The sequence below is a fragment of the Gopherus evgoodei genome, chromosome 1 (genome assembly GCF_007399415.2).
Source record: "Gopherus evgoodei ecotype Sinaloan lineage chromosome 1, rGopEvg1_v1.p, whole genome shotgun sequence".
NCBI lineage: Eukaryota > Metazoa > Chordata > Testudines > Testudinidae > Gopherus > Gopherus evgoodei.
Genome location: NC_044322.1, coordinates 179,490,812 through 179,511,483, shown reverse-complemented (window position 1 = coordinate 179,511,483; position 20,672 = coordinate 179,490,812). Strand labels below are relative to the sequence as shown.

The window sequence follows — 20,672 nt, the reverse complement described above, 5'->3', positions numbered from 1 at the left end:
TTGAGAGCTGCCATGCCAGTGGAGAAGTGGGTGGCTATTGCAATCTGGAAGCTGGCAACTCCAGACTGCTTCCGATCGGTGGCGAACCAGTTTGGAGTGGGAAAGTCTACCGTTGGAATGGTGCTGATGCAAGTTTGCATAGCCATTAATCGCACCCTGCTAAGAAGAACTGTGACTCTTGGGAACGTGCAGGACATTGTGGATGGCTTTGCAGAAATGGGTTTCCCTAACTGTGGACGGGCAATATATGGGACGCATATTCCTATTCTGTCACCACCCCACCTGGCATCAGAATACGTTAATTGCAAGGGGTATTTCTCCGTGGTTCTGCAAGCGCTTGTGGATCACCGTGGGCGTTTCACTGACATTTACTCAGGATGGCCTGGAAAGGTGCACGATGCACGCATAGACTCATAGACTCATAGACTCTAGGACTGGAAGGGACCTCGAGAGGTCATCGAGTCCAGTCCCCTGCCCTCATGGCAGGACCAAATACTGTCTAGACCATCCCTGATAGACATTTATCTAACCTACTCTTAAATATCTCCAGCGATGGAGATTCCACAACTTCCCTAGGCAATCTATTCCAGTGTTTAACTACCCTGACAGTTAGGAACTTTTTCCTAATGTCCAACCTAAATCTCCCTTGCTGCAGTTTAAGTCCATTGCTTCTTGTTCTACCATTGGAGGCCAAGGTGAACAAGTTTTCTCCCTCCTCCTGATGACACCCTTTTAGATACCTGAAAACTGCTATCAGGTCCCCTCTCAGTCTTCTCTTTTCCAAACTAAACAAACCCAATTCCTTCAGCCTTCCTTCATAGGTCATGTTCTCAAGACCTTTAATCATTCTTGTTGCTCTTCTCTGGACCCTCTCCAATTTCTCCACATCTTTCTTGAAATGCGGTGCCCAGAACTGGACACAATACTCCAGTTGAGGCCTAACCAGCGCAGAGTAAAGCGGAAGAATGACTTCTCGTGTCTTGTTTACAACAGACCTGTTAATGCATCCCAGAATCATGTTTGCTTTTTTTGCAACAGTATCACACTGTTCACTCATATTAAGCTTGTGGTCCACTATGACCCCTAGATCTCTTTCTGCCATACTCCTTCCTAGACAGTCTCTTCCCATTCTGTATGTGTGAAACTGATTGTTCCTTCCTAAGTGGAGCACTTTGCATTTATCTTTATTGAACTTCATCCTGTTTACCTCAGACCATTTCTCCAATTTGTCCAGATCATTTTGAATTTTGACCCTGTCCTCCAGAGCAGTTGCAATCCCTCCCAGTTTGGTATCGTCCGCAAACTTAATAAGCGTACTTTCTATGCCAACATCTAAATCGTTGATGAAGATATTGAACAGAACCGGTCCCAAAACAGACCCCTGCGGAACCCCACTTGTTATACCTTTCCAGCAGGATTGGGAGCCATTAACAACTACTCTCTGAGTACGGTTATCCAGCCAGTTATGCACCCACCTTATAGTAGCCCCATCTAAATTGTACTTTCCTAGCTTATCTATAAGAATATCATGCGAGACTGTATCAAATGCCTTACTAAAGTCTAGGTATATCACATCCACCGCTTCTCCCTTATCCACAAGGCTCGTTATCCTATCAAAGAACGCTATCAGATTAGTTTGACATGATTTGTTCTTTACAAATCCATGCTGGCTATTCCCTATCACCTTACCACCTTCCAAGTGTTTGCAGATGATTTCTTTGATTACCTGCTCCATTATCTTCCCTGGCACAGAAGTTAAACTAACTGGTCTGTAGTTTCCTGGGTTGTTTTTATTTCCCTTTTTATAGATGGGCACTATATTTGCCCCCTTCCAGTCTTCTCGAATCTCCCCCGTCTCCCATGATTTCCCAAAGATAATAGCTAGAGGCTCAGATACCTCCTCTATTAACTCCTTGAGTATTCTAGGATGCATTTCATCAGGCCCTGGTGACTTGCAGGCATCTAACTTTTCTAAGTGATTTTTTACTTGCTCTTTCCTTATTTTCTCTTCTAAACCTACCCTCTTCCCGTAAGCATTCACTATACTAGACATTCCTTCAGACTTCTCAGTGAAGACCGAAACAAAGAAGTCATTAAGCATCTCTGCCATTTCCAAGTCTCCCGTTACTGTTACCCCCTCCTCACTGAGCAGTGGGCCTACCCTGTCCTTAGTCTTCCTCTTGCTTCTAATGTATTGATAAAAAGTCTTCTTGTTTCCCTTTATTCCCATAGCTAGTTTGAGTTCATTTTGTGCCTTTGCTTTTCTAATCTTGCCTCTGCATTCCTGTGTTATTTGCCTATATTCATCCTTCGTGATCTGACCTAGTTTCCATTTTTTATATGACGCCTTTTTATTTTGTAAGTCACGCAAGATCTCAAGGGTAAGCCAAGGTGGTCTTTTGCATCTTTCGGAACAGTTCCCTGTTCAGGAGGCTGAGGGCCGGGACTTTTTTCCCAGACTGCAAGATCACAGTAGGGGACGTCGAAATGCCCACTGTGATCCTTGGAGACCCCGCTTACCCCTTAATGCCATGGCTCATGAAACCGTATACAGGGAAGCTTGACAGGAGCAAGGACCGGTTCAACTACAGGCTGAGCCGGTGCAGAATGACTGTGGAGTGTGCTTTTGGCTGTTTGAAAGCCCGCTGGAGGTGTCTTTATGGGAAGTTAGATTTGGGGGAAAGCAGCATCTCCGCTGTTATATCCGCGTGCTGTATCCTCCATAATATTTGGGAAGGGAAGGGTGAAAGATTCAGTGAGGAATGGACCTCCGAGGTTCGACGCCTAGAGGATGAGTTTGCTCAGCCAGAGAGCAGGGCTAATAGGGAGGCCCAGGAAAGGGCTTCAAGGATTAGGGATGCTTTAAGGGAGCAATTTGATGCTGAGAGCCAACAGTAATGTTTGGTGCATTTGATGTGCTTTGCTGTACGTTGGGGTACAATATTTACCACTTCCAGCAATAATATAACGTAGTGAAAAAGAAAAAAAATCCTTTATTCAACATACAGCACATAAAAGGCAAGGGGGTTGGGGTGGTGGACTGTACATTCACAGGTTTGAATATGTCCTATTTTGATCACTATTCAATGTCTGCTGCACTTCAGGATTACTATGCTGCAGGGTAATGGGGGTGGAGTGAACAGGGTAAGAATTATAGTTATCAGGGCTGGTAGGTGATCGTACAGGTGTTGGGGGCAGCTGGGGGTAATAAGAAACTGGCTGCTGGAGAAAATTGTTTTGTGGAAATACTGGGGAACAAGAAAGAGGGCTTTGGGAGGGCTGTGGGTTACAACGGTACATATTTGTCTGCATGGCTACGAGAGACTCGAAAGACTCAGTTTGGCGAGCCAGGAGGCTTATCATCTGCTTTGTGGTTTTTTTGGCAGACAATTCCTTTCTCCTGCTTTCTGTTTGCCTCCATTCATGTACACTCTGTCTCCATTCATACATTTTCTCTCTCCATTCCTGTGTCTTCCTACTTTCTCTGTTGTAGTGACTCATAACTGATTAGATCAATTCCTCTTTTGATTTTCTGGGATTTCATCTCAAGTTCTGCAATCTACGTGAGGCCGGTGATCCAGCTGCATTAGTCAAGGTCACTAGAAAAAAGAGAGATAGAACCATGTAATACACAGAGGCTACATTGTTTATTATCACACAGTGAAGGACTTTTTAGACTTTTGGTGGCATCCTTCTCACATACCTCACATAACACAGAGAGGGCAGGGAAGCTAAAGTCATGGCGAGCAATGGGGTGAGTGGTTTTCCCCTGAGTTCCCCTTGGGAGTGGGAATTGACCGATGGGTCACTGGGGTTTATGTGCAATGGGTACAGGAGGTAGCTGGTGTAGTGAACAGGAAGGTGGCGAGCTGCTGGGGGGGGGGGTTGGGCTTTGGTACGTGTTCACGCCGTCCTGCTGGTGTGTGTGGGGGGGGAAACGCACCGCGGTGCTGGATGCCTGCTTGGAGGGGGGTGCATAACACCGGAGCGCACCGCGGGGCTAGCTACGTGCTGGGAGGGGGGTGGGGAACACCGGAGCGCACCGCGGGGCTGGATGCCTGCTGGGAGTGGGGTGCATAACACCGGAGCGCACCGCGTGGCTGGCTACGTGCTTGGGGGGAGGGTAAACAACAGAGCGCAATGGGCTGGGGAAACGCAAACCTGGCGCCCTGCACTCAAATATCCCTAAATTCTCAACAGGGTTTCCTACTGCCAGACATATCACTGCTGCGTGTTACCTGGGAAGAGAGGGAGGGTCTTCTAGAGCAATGTGGATACCGCCCTGGCCCCTATGCAGCTTGCCTGTGTGCAGCCATGGTCCCCCCACCCCTCGCTGCACAGTGGATCGGACGAGTTAGCCTGACTGGGACAAGGACCACGGTGGCTCTCCCGATCAACTTGAAAAAGCAAATTGAAAACGCTCTGGCTGCAACTTTTCAAGAGATTACCGAGGCAGATTACAGAGATGTGATAGAGCAAATCAATGGGCTATTCCACGTTTAGGCATGCATGCAGGCAGCCATAACCCAAACCCTCCTCTCCCAAAACATAAAAATCTGCTTACCCCGAGCACGATCCTCAGTTTCTTCCTCACCATCAACTTCCTGCTGCTGCGACTGGCTAGCCTTCTCCTGGCTTGAGAAGAGCTCCTGGCTGCATGTGTACTGGGACTCCGGGGTGTCTCCCTCCACACCAGTAGCCTCACTGTCGCCTTCCTCTACACCCTCCCCCACTTCTCCCTGCTGTGAACTCTCCATCGTGGTCCTCGGATTGGCAGTGGAGTCACACCCAAGTATGGCATCCAGCTCCTGGTAAAAATGGCAGGTTGTGGGGGCAGCTCCTGAGCGGCGATTTCCCTCACGAGCTTTGCAGTAAGCACTCCTCAGCTCTTTTATTTTGACCCTGCACTGCAATGTGTCCCGTTCATGGCCCCTTCTCATCAGGGACTGTGATATCTGCCCATAGGTATCATAATTTCTCCTCTGGAGCGCAGCTGTGCTTGCACAGCCTCCTCTCCCCAAACACTTATGAGGTCCTGCAGCTCTGCATTGGTCCATGCTGGGGCTCGTTTGGTGCGTGGAGGCATGGTCGCTGATTGATTGATTAATTGCACTCCACACCTGGCTGAGCAAACAGAAAGGGGATTTTTAAAATTCCGGGGGCATTTAAAGGAGGGGTCAGGTGAGCCCAGGACAGTGGAGTTTGCTTGATTACCAGAGAGGATTCTAAGGTATGCTGGGATACCTACTTATGCCACGGAGGTCAATAAAAACGCTGGTGGGTGTCTACACTTGCTGACCAGCGCTGGATCACCAGCGCTGGATCCTCTACACCTGAGGCTCGACCGGGTGTACAGCCAGCGCTGCAACCAGGGAGTTGCAGCACTGGCCGTGCTGTGCAAGTGTGTACACATCCTAAGTTGCAGCGCTGTAACCCCCTCACCAGCGCTGCAACTCTGTAGTGTAGCCAAGGCCTAAGTATGTACTCTATGGCACAAAACAAAGAAAAGTAGTACATAAAGGAAAATCCCATTGTATTTCAATTTTTTAAACTGAAGTTTTAAGTCGGCATACATTTCAAAGTTATATTATCTTTAGCAAGTAAAGCTTACACAGAATACCCTGCACCCTGTCATTAAATTAGGACACTAACTATTAATGAGGGTCAGTAGCAGAAGAGGGAAGCCTTAACCTTAAAAGCAGCCTTCATTTTGAATCTATATTGGATTTTTTTTTTATAGGTAGCTTCATTTTTTTATATCTGCTTGGCAGACAGATGACACAGTGGAGATTTAAAAGTAAAAACAAATAAATCACTGCCATTCCAGACCAGGTGTCAATTAAAAATAATTTCCCTCCTTTCCCTGATGCTTAATAGTCTGCCTCAGTCTTTCATTAACACCCATCATACACTTAAATATCCATGCAGCCACTTCTCTGCCTCCCTCCAACCAGCAGAAATCTGAGCTGTGGCTCTCTAACTTTACTGGTTCCAAGTACCATCTTCTTAAAAAAATATATTGTTAAATAAATAGACGGAACATCAAGCTCATATACCACCAGTGGTACATGAATCACAGTTTGAGAAGCCTGAGCACGAGATTCTTATCACCCCTTCCATTATCAATGGGCACAACAGATCCCTGCACTGCACTGCATACTGACAAATAGACCCTCCTCTGTTTCTCCCTCACTACTCCCACCTAGCAGCAGCCACACTGGAGGTGGAACAGAAAAGCTGCTGGGGTCAAGTTCTGAATGCATGGAAATTTGGAGACATTTTTACTTTTATATTAATTTCCAGGGAAGTTTCCCTTGATTTCTCAGCTTGATTTGAATATGTAGAGAAACCTATTTGATTCTTTCATCCGTGAAAGTAGAAGAACATCATAAAATTCTTTTCTGGAAATCCCAACAATGGCACTTGCACTGGAATCAGGAGAGACATTTTCAATAAACTTCTCAGGTCTAGCAGTTCCTAATTGTATTACTCTGGTCACCAAGGGAATGGCTACTGTACGGACAATGTAACAATTGGGATCAGAGCACAGGCCCGATTATTCTCTCAAATTATACCAATGTACAACTGGTGTAAAAATGTTCAAGTAAATGGAAGAAAATGGTTATAAGTGGAAGACCAATCAATCAGGCTCTATGACTTCCTATAAATGCAGTGTGAATTCAAGTTTAAAGAAGGAGGTTTGGTGTTGAGTATACTGTGACCAGAATTTCACCCAAGATGTACAGACATAGGTTAAAAGGGACATCTCAGTTCTGAAAATGTCAGTAGAACAGTTAAAAAACACATACTTTTTGTAATTTATATGCTCAAGCTGTGCAAATTCCTCAGTTTTGCTATTTCAAGCAGTATAATGAATCCCTATGTCAGTCATAAAATGTTACGTACCAGCATTTTTATAGTAATATCAAGTCTAAAGTCATCTAAAGATTACTAAAAATCTCAGCTTTGCTCTCAGAGATACAGACACACACACTACCCATACTTTACAACAGTTAACTATGGTTGTTTCTACATTTATCCAAGGATACTAACAAGACCTGAAGAGGTATGCTATGTTTGGATTCATCTAACTACATGCTGTTTAATAAGTTACAGCTTCTCCCAAACAATGAGCCCTGCAGCAGACTCTTACCAAATATCACACTTCAATGTGAATTAAAATCAGTAATCCCTGAAAATCTGGGTTCCTAAAGGGAACATCAAGTAATTAGTTTATTAGCACTGCATTTGCCAAGGCTGTGTAAGAGAGGTGCTGAGTCAGGAACTGACTCAGTGCCCTGTCACTCAAATTCCCACCAATATAAAATTAACTAGGACCTAAATTAGAGGATCAGTTAAAAGCAGAGATACAGCTGAAGGGCTAATTAGAGGGGGAAGCAACCCCAACATGATAAACAAAGAGGAAGGAAGCCATGAAAGCGGGGGAACTGAGAGCCTGAAGGAAGGCAGAGCGGTGGAGGAGCTGGCTAGGACTTGTAAATATGCAAATAGCACTACAGGCAGTGGCCTGCTGGAACAGTATAATAAAGCATGGTGGTGGTGGTGAAGATGACCTCAGGTGGGTGTGGTTTGCACTTAAAGCAAGAAAGAACTCACAGTGGATCACCCTGTGACAACCTAATTTCTTCAAATATTTGGGCATGCTGTGTATTCAGGGGAGGGGGGGAGGGAATGGTTTACTCCTGCTGTGTTTGCACATTTCAGAGGAGAATCCGGAGTCCACAGAAGACTCTGAAGTCAGCATTCGGCCCAAGAGGATTCTTTTTAGAAATAATCTGACTTCTTTTACAACTAGAAAAATTGTATTCATCCTTGAATGGTTTAAACACACAAGTCCTACTATTCCTAAATTTAGGATAATCCAAGTTAGCTCTGCTTTGGTATTTTAGGACAAATGACATGAACAGTGTTAAAACTCAAGGTGGTATTAGAAAAGGAGAAATCCAGATTTTGTTTACCCTGGAAAGAGATTCTATGACGACTGATGAATGAATGAAATGTCAACCCCAAAGTCTAGCGATTGAAAGTTAAGGTTGTTTTTGTTAACAATTAACATTTTGGAGAAAGGACTTTGTTACAATTTCTGCATCCCTCCTCCTCCAATTAAAGGTATCAGAGTTTGCAGTAAGCATATTATAATCTTTCTAAGAGGACCTTCAGCAAAACCACAGAAAACAACTACATATTCTTGATATTTTTGAGATAAAAAAACAAACAAACAAACAAAAAAATCAACCCACACAAACGGGGAAAAAAAACCCAATATTTTCAAACCTTCTTCAGATAGCATACAAAATAATAAAGAAAACGCAACATTAAAGAAATCCTTTGCAGGTAACTTTTAAATTAAAAACTTTAGCTAATGTTCTACGGGTTATGCCAATACTTGATTTAATTTAAATCTCTCCAGCTCTGAGTAATTAAACAAAGACATTGTACTTATGCAAATCCCTTAGGTGCATAAGTGCTCTGTGATAGTAGAAGGTATCCACAGACAGTTTAGTTTACTCATAGAAACTGAAAAAGGAGTGATTTCCTTTTTTTAAAAAATTAATTACAGCAGGAGAAATTGATAATTTAGAGAAACTGATAGATTGATCAAAGCAGGCATTTGCTAAACATTAAATCTGAAAAATACAAGGAATGAGGACTTCACCAGCCCTTTTAATAAGGCAATTACTGGAGGCAAGTGAAGGATCAGTTATTATGTAATATTGTACATCATTGTGTATGTTTTCATAACAGCTAAAATGTGCTGAGCAAATCTGTCAAGAGAGTTAAGCTGGGTCACAAGAAGTCAGGTGCAGAGGATGAAATACACACTTTTCATATTTCTGATGGGAACCAGAGTAGCTAGTTGAAGTTTTTTGGGTCTGGATCTAAAAGGCATTTGTCTCAAAACTGCAGATTTCAAAGGTCTCTTTTGTCTCTCATACTTTTGTTCCACTACTTGCTCAATACAATGGCTATGTGAAAACTGAGATCGAGTTTAGATTTAAAACACCACAAAGGTAGATCAGCAGCATTGATGATACAAACCCTGGAGATATGGGGTTGAGAGATTTATGAAGTTCTTTTAACGTTCGTAATTATATAGAAGTTATTAATACAAAGTATTACAGAAGCTACCTACAGAAGCAAAGAGAAAGAGACAAGATTGTATGAGACAAACTGGAAGAAAGAGGTAAAGGTAGAAAACAAAGAAACCTTCAGCAACGCGTTTATCCTTGAACAAACCAGTAATTTTACTGTAATGGATCTTTAACGTATATGTACCTCTAGCATTAGATACTGCAGTTAAATATTATGACAAACTAATGGATAAATTAAGCAAATATTCAGATAAGCAGACCAAGTACAGCATATGTATGTCACTGAACTAAAAATATAATACTTTCCATTGCAACAAGATCCAAAAGATTAGTTCACCATCTCTTGGGTATAGTAAGATTATCCACATTATTTTTTATGAATATGATGTGTACCTCTATTTGATTATTATTATGCTATCTGCTATAGGGGTGAAAAGGATTAACTCAGTTCTGAGTGGTTTTTGCATATCTGCAGAAAACAAATCAAGGGCTGTAGATAGCCCAATTACCTGTGCTTAACAAACAGTACAGGTGTTAATCCCTTCGACCTATTAACCCCACTATATTCTAGTCACCAAGTTGGCTGGTAACCCAAGGAGAAGGGTGGGGAGGAGAGAGAAATTCAAGTGGGGAAAATGGAACAGGAAGGGGGTGGGGAGGGAAGAAAGGCTTAAAAGTCTTAGCCCTGAAGTGGAGAGAAAGGGGAGGGTCTGCAGAAAAGCAGAGGGAATCCCAGGGCTTGGCTACACTTGGCTGCCGCGGGAGGGCTTTGAAGTGCGAGGCCTTGGCTACACTGGTGTTTTACAGCGCTGCAAACTTTCTCGCTCAGGGGTGTGAAAAACACACCCCTGAGTGCTGCAAGATACAGCGCTGTAAAGCGCCAGTGTAAACAGTGCCACAGCACTGGAAGCGCAGCTCCCAGAGCTGCAAGCTAATCACCATGAGGAGGTGGAGTACGTGTAGCACTGGGACCACACTCAGGGCTTGGCTACACTCGAAACTTCAAAGCGCTGCTGTGGGAGTACTGCCACAGAAGCGCTTTGAAGTGTGAGTGTGGTCGCAGAGCCAGCGCTGGGAGAGAGCTCTCCCAGCGCTGCACATACTCCACCTCCTCATGGGGCTTAGCTTGCAGTGCTGGGAGTCGCGCTCGCAGCGCTCAGGGGTGTGTTTTTTTCACACCCCGTGCGAGAAAGTTGCAGCACTGTAAAGCACCAGTGTAGCCAAGGCCTCACACTTCAAAGCGCTGCCACAGCAGAGCTCCCACGGCAGGGCTTTGAAGTTTCGAGTGTAGCCAAGCCCCGAGTGTGGTCGCAGGGCAACAGTCCCCAGAAGCAGGAAGGAAGGTCCATGGGAGTAGCTGAGTCTAGCTAAATCTTGAAGGGAAGGGCAAGCTTTAGGTAGGACTGAAGTCTAAAAGCAGGGGGCAAACCTACTTGGATCTGCTAAGGAAAAGCTGTTGGTAAACAGAGGTACTGTAACTTGAAGCAGCAGTATACAAGTGGGGTGAATTGTAGTATTCCACTCTGAGGAGAGCAGGCACTGGGACTGTCACTTGAAAGGTGTGCCCGGAGAAAGAATGGTTGATGGGGACAAAGGTACACCTTATCTTGAACCATGGCAATAACTTTCAGGTGTCAACAGATTTGCTACCAGAGACTATATTTTTGGTGACTTCAAAAGATGGGAAAATAAAATCAAGTGACTAAAATGTACATTTTAGGCTCTTTTGATAATAAGAAAATACCCCTGCAGCCAAAGGTAATTACTTTTCTGAAAACATCTTTTCAAAAGTTAAACCACTACTTAAGAGACAAAAGGAACTTTCAAGACCCCATTAAAACGAAGAAAAGTTATAAGAATGAATCTATTTCTAAACAGCAGTTTAAAACCTAATCTGAGACCATAAAGAATTGTCATTCTCCTATTTAGTTCACTATGTACATGCGCACATTGCATCTCCAGTCCAATGAATCAAATCCAGAGTTAATTCCTGCGCCATTTTTCTACTCTCAGATATTTTAGCAACTACTGCAGTATCATCACTAGCTCAGAACTGCATTTAAAACAAAGAATAATTTCTAAGGCGTTGATAATTAAAATAAATTATAGTGGACTAGAAAATAATTCCAGTTGAAGGGCTACTCCCGCTCAGAGATAGTCACATTTGTTCTCATGATGCTTCCTTCAAATTCTTTAGTTGTGTAACATGGAGATCTCTCCTCTCCACCTCTACTATGTCTCATGGAGAGTAGTAGCTCTATGTACTGAAGCCATAAATATACAGAATCTGCAATGGCTGAAAGGATCCCTACAGGAATTCTCATAAAGAAGGTGGGTATCCAAACTATGGAGGGGAAAAAGAGCAAGTTAATGCAGTCACAGGTTACTGCATTTTCCAATTCTGGGACTCAAAAGCAATTCCTTGGAACACACAAATGGACTAATTTAGCAAAAAGAAACAGGGAGGAAAACTACAGAAGGTGCAACTAAATCTCAAAATCTTGCTTGTTATAAGGGTCAGTGGGCAGCATTCAGTTGGCTCTGTGACATACCTTTCTTAGTGCCCTGCCCCACCCCAACATTGCAAACTTCTAGTTCTCCAGTCTCCTGCTGTGCTAGACTTGTATTTGCAAAAAACAACAAGTCTCATCTATCTATATGCAGGTGGTGCAACCGCTAGGCAAACTCGGCGGCCACCTAGTGCGCCAAAAAGCAGTGTCTAAAATGTCTGGGATGCTCACCTGGCGCCGACTACACATGTAACCCCTCTTCCCGCCGCTGTGCGAGGGGGCGCTGCAGCTTTGATCAGCTCCGGCTGGCCAGCCGGGAAGGGATGACATTCCTCCTCCGGCAGCGCTGCGTTGCTTCCTGCTGCTCTGGCTCTTCCCCAGGGCCCCCGCCCCTGCTCAGCCCTGCCCCCACTCCCCTGAGCTCTGCAGCAGGGCCGGGCCTGCACTCACTGGCGGGGACAAGTGCAGAGACCTGGCCTCAGCTGCGCCGCTGGGGAGTAGTTCCCCGTTCTCAAAGCCAGCCCTGTCCCCTTAGAGGCCTGGGGCACCACATACCCAACTCCGCGGGGGAGCTGCGTACGGCCCCAGAATATCTAGGGATGGCCCTGGTACTTGCCACCCTGCCCGCAGCCAGCCCCTGCCGCACCCGCTGCCCTGCCTCCAGCCAGCCCCACACCCTCTGCCCTGCCCAAAGCCATCCAGCCCCACACCCCGTCTCCAGCCAGCCCCTGCCGCGCCCCCCTGCCCAAAGCTAGCCCCACACCACCTGTCTCCAGCCAACCCCACACCTCATCTCCAACCAGCTCCGCATCCCCTGCCCTGCCTGAAGCCATCCAGCCCCACACTCCCATCTCTAGCCAACTCCTGCCGCACTCCCGTGCCCAAAACCAGTCAGCCCCACACGCTGTCAGACTTTTCATTTATTTTCGTTAAATATGTAGACTAAATAATTAAAATAATAAATATTCAAGCCAAATGTGTATTAATTCTTATGACCAATGCCACATTATGCAGTATTCATTTTTGAACATTTATAATAAGCGATGCTCTGGGGGGAAGGGTGGGGGCAGGGGACGCAAGGTGGAAGTTTAGCCTAGGGTGCCAAATATCCTTGCACCGGCACTGCTTATATGGCTATATTACCTTAGCATTTGAGCACCTCACAATCATTAATGGATTTTATCTTCACAACAACTCTGTGAAGTATGGATGAATTAGCTGAGGCACAGGTTGAATTGACTTGACTTGTTCAAGGCCATACAGGAAGCTTGGCTGAGCCAGATATAAACCCAGGTCTCTTAAATCCCAGTCCAATGTTTTAGCCACCAGACCAACATTCCTACCTCTCTATGAAAGGAGAGTTGGAGAAAGGTGAACAGACTTATCCAAGATGACACAATAGGCAAGTAGCAGGACTGGGAAAAGAATTTTAAGAGTCCTAAGTACTAGTCCACTGCTGTACCCACTAGTCCACATAGTCTTTCCTGAACAGTACGTTTTGCACAGGACTGGATGGGTGCCCCATCATCACTGGCAGTACATGGCCTGCTTCTCTGTGACTTTATGCATTGTGCAGTAATTTACACTTGTGCAAAGTGTTTCCAAACCAAAATGGCAGTATTTTGAACTCACTTTGCGCAGGTATAAATGACTGCATAAGGATGCACGGCAGTGAAGAACCAGGCTCACCATCTTCAAATGTTTTTTTTTTCTTTTCAATATGAAGTAACAATGAAATAAAGATGTGAAGCAACAGAGGTGAATTTAAATAAGGATGATGAAGTAAAGAAGGAGATTAGGAACTGATCATCAAGAACACAGAAACAGCTTAATGAAAATGGGTTGCTTTAACACCTTCCTTATTATAGCTACATGCAAATATTAGACAGTTTGTAGGAAGAATTTATATACATGCTCAGACTTGCCTGTTTGAATTCTAGAACGATAAGACATCATCATTATCCATAGAAAAAGGATAAGCCATTATGTATTACATATGTATCATCTGAGAGATCCCTCTGGTGACGAAATGGTGGAAGAGGAATAAACCTTCTCTCACTGTTTTACTTTGTTTTGTTGAATTAATTCAAAATGCTAAGATCATGCTGTATAAGAGAAAGCTTGACAACTGGCTGGTACACAGTTCTTTAAATTAATTTGGATCATAAAACACATTTTAATTTTAAAAAAATCAACCCGTAACTATTCTTGATATTGAGAACAAACAAAAGCTATTGAACATAAAAGGGGGTAGAATAGGTTTCTCCTCCCCCCGCACACACACACATGCATTACACTAGAACAGATCAGGCCAGATATTCACATTAGTTCTTTATAATCAATTAAGCAATTTAAAATAATCCTCAAGAAAACTAATTCCACATTGGAGGACATCCTTGCTCAAGGAGTCAAAACATACCAATTTCATCACAGCACGTGAACAGTTCAACATTTTGTGTGACTGCAATCTTCACAACAGACATGATGAACACAAAACTCCTGGCTAACACAACAAATGTTCTTGCCAATGAGAATAAAGTGACAGACTGTTCAATCAAATTCAGTATCAGTAACCCAACACCTGAGAAACACCATAAGGATGACTGCTCTAGCAGATGAAGCAGAACATTCTCACTTGATTTTTATTTTATTTTATAAAGACAAATATTAAATTCAACGCAACAAACTTTGGTTACAGCTATGCCCCCTACATTCAAACAAGGAGGTGGAAGCTGTGCACAAAATTTCCCCTCTTCCCATGCCACAAGGTTGTTCAGATTCCCAGGAGACAATGTATCTCTCCTTCCCCCAAGTTTCACAGGGTAATTCTACATGAGCTACAAGTGGGTCAGTCACCTCACCGGCAATAAGGAGCTCTGGGAGGACATGTAATACAAAAAGGGACAGCCTTACATTTCCACAGCCTGCCTGTCTTTGGGGTGGAGATGGGGGCGAGGGGAGCTATATTAGTGCTTCTGCATAATCAGTGAGAAGCCTGGGCAGGCATGTGTAGGGAGGCTGCTGTTGGGGCTGGGAGAAGGATCAGGATAGGAAGGAAAAAGAACCAGAAACCAGAGTCAGCAAAAAGACAAAAGGGAGAACTGTGGTCAGACCACAGGTCAGTGCAACATCAGGTCTGTATACATTAAATGAGGAAATTAACGTGTGTATATATATCACAATACCTTATGGTATTTCTCAAATTATAGAACACAACATGATACACATGTATATTAGATACCTTTTGACGAGCATTGTGCTCTTTAATAGTCATAGCTGTCAAGACTCCAATTTTACATTTCATCCGAATGAATATATCTCCTGCACCTGGGGTCAAATTTTGTGGGGGAAAATGGTGGAGGTACTCTCCCAAGTGCTGCCCACAAATTCATCTCCACCCATGTGAACCATCAAAATTAAAGATCTTACTAACAGCAGTTTGTGGAGAGGTTCAAAATATGAACATACAGCTCTTTGAGCAACACTGGGTTCTTTAGGCTTGGCTTCTTTATGACCAGTGAAAAGGTAAGTGGTGGCATCTCTCAAATGTCATTTACTTCTGGTACTGAAGTGCGACTTCACAGTAGACTAATTGTGCAGATCTGTGATGGTCCCTCTCTTCCTTCTGACATGAGGAATGAAACAGTGAACATTTAAATCATCATCACTGGACACCTCACTGAAATGACTGGCGCAGTTCACACCTCTATTGTTCCAGGCTCTCTGCAGACTCAGGTAGACATATCTGTATCAACTACATGGTCAACATTTTTGAAGTTTCTTCACAATCATAAGAGCTAGATGATTTTTTTATAGAAAAAAAAAAAGATGAAAATGGAGTTTCTGGAAACCTTGGTACCAGCCTGAGAGAGGTGCCAGTACCCTGTACTACCACAAACCAGCTGATTCCAAGTCCTGCCTGAATCCCAAAATATCCTGCTGGGACATATAATTTAGCTAAAAAAAGTGCTGTCTACTGAAAGAAACACACTTATAGCGTCTCCTGCACCATTAAAATACTGACACATCTCAAACTGGTTTAAACAGACAGTTCATCTACCCACAAACCAAGAGAATGCATAAGTGTCATTCTTGGGTGAGGCAAATCCACCTTATTCACCAAGTGACACATGTATGAACTGTATGTTTATATATTTAAGCCAATTCTTTAGTGCACATACTCTCTCTCTCTCTCTCTCTCACACACACACAGACACAGACACTTTTAGAACAAAGTCATACTAACACTAAACTAAGAGTATTTCTGAACCTTTCCTAGTCCTATCTATCTCTTCACTTACAACACAGCATCTGGTAATTTGTGGATGTCCGAACTTCTATTCTATTTGCATCTTGCAACAGAATGGAGTGTTTTCTCACGGAGACAATTTAAAATTATTTTGCAGATAATAACTAGACCAACATGTCTCTCTCTGCTGCAGTTGTCACTCTGGGGTAATAAAGAGAGAGTGTCTTCTCTGTGTGAACTTAAGCCAGTTACGGTTCTGGAAGTGCTGAGGAATGGCACATACTAGAACCTGTGAATTAGGCTGCTGCTCACCTCACCAGGAGATATCCACATTTTTAGCCTCTTTACAACATATTATTGAATGTGGGGCTACACCTTAGAATCATTCTGAAACGCCTGCGATCCATGCTGGCAACAACTGCTCTCGGAGCAAAGTCCGGGGCATTGGTTTTGCCCTACTGAGTCCCAGATGGTTCAGGTCCTGGCTTTCTCCTTCTGATATCATGACAGCTGTGATAAGCTCAAGTGTCCTATCTAAGCATGGCCTCGCTTAAATGGGAGCGGTTTGTTAGGAAGGAATGGATTCTCAGCTTTGGCACTCACGTCACACAACAGATCATTCAGAGCCTGGACTGATATTAGGAAGTTGCCCTACATTCATTTGTTTTCCAAGGTTTTCTATAGGATGGGGGAGGATTTGACTCAAATTCAGTTGGCAGAATAAGCAGTAGGATTTTATTATAACTTTTGAATACACCTACAGAGTTGCTGATGGGTATAACGCTCGCATCTAATTACAGACAAATTAAATAAGAGAAAGTTTCTGTCACAAGCCTTCCACATTCAGAAAATCAATTTTTTCCCCTTGCAAATACTACTGGAGGAATCAGGTACTCTTCTATATGTTTATATTTAACATCTTTAACAATGCACAAATATCACAGGACTTCTTAAAACCCCTTAGCCATAGGTGTAAATAAAAAAAAATGTAGTTTAAATAATATACATTTTATTATAGTTTATAAACAACTGTCATCCTATGCCACTGGCTACTTAAAGAAAAGTAAGCCCATAGGAGAAATCTAGGATCTTCTAACCTGTAATGTTCTAACCTAGAAACTGATAGGCTTGCAAAGTCTTTTGTCCATTATTCTGACAGTCAATGTCAGTCACAAAGTCAGTTTGAGTGTTTGACACCTAGAACTGTCTCTGTCAGTAACCTGCTTCTACTGGAGAAAAAAGGAGATGTAAGGAAGAACAGACTGAAGAATACTGAAAAACACAGAAGAGGTCAGGGGGTCGGGGAGGGAGAGGAAGAGAAGAGAAAACCAAACTCTGACAGTGAAATATGCAACTGATCATATTGATACAGTGATGATCTATGCCCAAAGAGTGAAGCAAGGAAAGGAAATGTTATTGTTAAATTTCAGTCAGGCTATTTTTAAGAACAAGAAGACAAAAATAAATAGCAACATCTGCTTTCATGATTGACAGCCGAAAGTGGAACTATCTAATTCACAGTCAAACACAAGACTGGTGGATAAAAAGGGATGAAGAGAGGAAGTTTCTTTCCAATCCTATTTGATACTTATTTAATTCTAAATTTAAAAATTTAAAAAAAAAATCTCAACAACTAGATTTCTATTATCCTTAAACTTGTGACAACGAATCACCGATTAAGCATTTTACTTGCCAACTCCCAAAGAATGAAACTTTATTAATATACAGTGAAGAAATCTATATTCTCCTCAGGACAGTCATGTCACTGAGGCTTGATCAATACTCACAGATGATGTGTTTCCACAGAACTCTGACCTCATACCTGTTGTAGAACGATAAACGTAGTGGCCAATTTCTCTATTGCATGAAGTTTGACAATTCTCAGTAGTACAATTGCAATTGCTGGAATAGCTTTAAACGGTTGGTGACATTCACACTAAAAGTAACCTCCCATTGTAGCTTTTTTTATTATTATCATCATCATCAAATGAATGTGCACCAAGGCACATTTTCAGCTCAGTGCCTGATGAGAGGCAAGCAATGCTTAGTAACCAAGGTACTGTGACACCAATTCAACCACTTTGAGATGAATGTTCTGATCTATAAATTTTTGATGTGGGTCATTTTCTTGAATATTTTCCTCAAAACAGATTATAACAACAACAAACAAACCATAGTTTCATACTAATGGGAACACGATGGAGCAGAATTCAGTGATTCTGTCTTATCACCACAATAAAATGAAAAATCCATGTGCAGTATTATGCCACCATCTTTAAACAATGGCCCCCATGTTAACTGATCCTGTTAGTCTCTCAAATCATAAATGGCTTAGCATGCAGAAGACCTTGTACAATTTCTGTCAAGTGGGACAGGAACTATTTGCATTAGCAGAAAATTACTACCAAGTAAAATTGATTTTTCTCCAGAGAAATCATACTATTTACTGGAAATATGGATGCAACCTGAAAGCCAACGCTATATAAAACTAAGGAGGAAATATTTCAGAGACTAACAACATACAGTAAGGAATGTTATGGCAACTCCACCGTAACTTAGCCACTGTGCAAGAATGACTGTGAGAATTATTCACAACATGAATCCTAAATATTTGCACAGTTAAAAAGTAACAATATATTGTACACAAATGTCAAATAATAATAATATTCAAATCATCAAACATTAGGCTGCAACCTCCTCACTTACGAACACAAGCCAGCTATAAGAACAGAATGTTTTTGGAGTAGTTGTATCACTACAACATGAATAAAGAATGTTATCCTATATTCACTGCCATAAAGCTATGACTAAAGGGGTAGAGAAAGATGCCGGGGCTTAACTACCCTAAATGCTCAACACAAGGACATACTCTGAAGTAATTCCTCAAATTTTATGTTGATAAAAATGACAGGCATTTTAAGCAAAAAGATGATATGCTGTCATAAAGTTGTGGAAACAGCCCTTACTAGTATGTTTTATATCTGTCTTTCATGAATGCTAAAGCAAGAAAATAATTGCAAAATAGCAAGAAAAGGCTATTTATCTTCACTGCTTGTTCCATTAAATTTCAAGAAAGTTAAAGACAGGTACTCAGACTCATTTAAAAGCTATATAAAAACAACAACAAAAAAGTACATAGGCACTTACTGATCTCTGAAAAAAGTTTATGGTTGTGCATACATAAAACATTCCCCCTCAAAGTCAGATAATATTTTGCTTAATAGAATCCCACAACTAATTTTTGGCCACCACTGCTTATTAATAGGCTTAGAGAGTGATCATCACCACCATTTTCACTGTACATATAACAATAGTCATTTGTTCCATGGCCTCAATTCTGCAAAGCATTTAAGCATGTGCTTAAGTCCCATTTAAGCACATACTAAAGTTAAGCATGTGCTCAAGTACTTTGCTGAATAGAGATGGACTCCTAAACTGGGGGTCTAAATAAGACACTGAGTAAGCATCATCTATCTGAAAGCTAAGTTTTATGACTATTGTGTACAAACTTAACAACAAAAGCAAATCAATATGTTCGGGAGCCGCAGAAGTTTTGTACATAACAAAGAATATCTTCTACTGGAAAGAGGGGGATCCAATCATCAAACAGAAGATCTAATATATAACAATTAAAAAAAAAGGGGGAGGGGAGTTCAGTATTCTTAAGAATCATACCAATTTTCAAAGGCATGATTTTAAGACTATAAACAGTCAGGAAAAAAAAACATCACTGAAATGGGATAACTTCCTCAATTAATTGCTTTAATTTTTATATTGCAGTGGGACATCCTGTGAGGTTGGAGTATAAAGCCTATTAAAACTCAACTATGATTTGTCCATCCTTAAAATAGATTTGACATACAAAACAAGTACAAGTACAAGGTCAAGGTCACAGATCAGCAAGAAAGATTACAAACAGGACTGATGTAATAGCTGGCATTTGGTCAAAGCTCCTGGGTTTTTTTAAGTCAACTTACAAGAAACACACCACATTTTATTCATTCCGTACACTGCATTTTCAAAGTGTTCCCAAACTTTGTAGACCTATACCATATGCCTATTTTATCTGATATGGACTGTTAAGAGAAAAAACAACAACAAAACTGAGGAAGAACAATTTATGTTGACCAAAAAAAGGGGGTGGAGGGAGTGCCTTCTGCCACCATTTTCACTAATTACAACTGTCAATCAACATACATTAAAGCCCAACATTGGGGGAAAAAATCCAAAAAAGTCAAGATCCAAAAAGATCTAAGATCCACAGAAGTCCAGGGCTGATCCATAGAAGTCCTGGCGAGCCCTGGCCCAGCAGCAGTTCGGGTCTTCGGCAGCATTTTGGCAGCAGGGGCCCCTTCAGTGCTGCCAAAGACGCAGAGCGACTGAAGGGCCCCCTGCCACCGAAATGCCCTGCGAGCCCTGGCCTGGAGGCTGTCCGGGTCTTTTGCGGCTTTTCGGCCGTGGGGGACCCTTCAGTCGCTCCAGGTCTTCGGCAGCACTGAGAGGCCCCCCTGCAGCCGAAATAACTCTGAAGACTTGGAACGACTGAAGGGCCCCCAGCCGCCAAAATGCCACCGAAGACCCGGACAGCCGCCGAGTGAGTACAAGTGCCACAGCTCCTCCGCTTTGCCCCAGGCTCCCTGAGTCCTCTGGGAGGCCCTGTAGAAGTCAGTGGAATTCCACACTGGAACAGGGACTCCACATGAGTGAAAGGGTCTTTGCTAGTGACACAGGATTTATTCCATGCCACAATCCACACCTAATTACAATGGTAGTCTGCTTAGTTGCACACATTGAAGTCCC

The 20,672-nt window shown here is 42.7% G+C and overlaps 1 protein-coding gene across 2 annotated transcripts in view; it reads right to left on the bottom strand.

Moving 5' to 3' along the window:
* NRIP1 (nuclear receptor interacting protein 1) overlaps positions 1-20,672 on the bottom strand; it is a 106,893-nt gene that overhangs the window by 9,943 nt on the left and 76,278 nt on the right. The window lies entirely within an intron of this gene.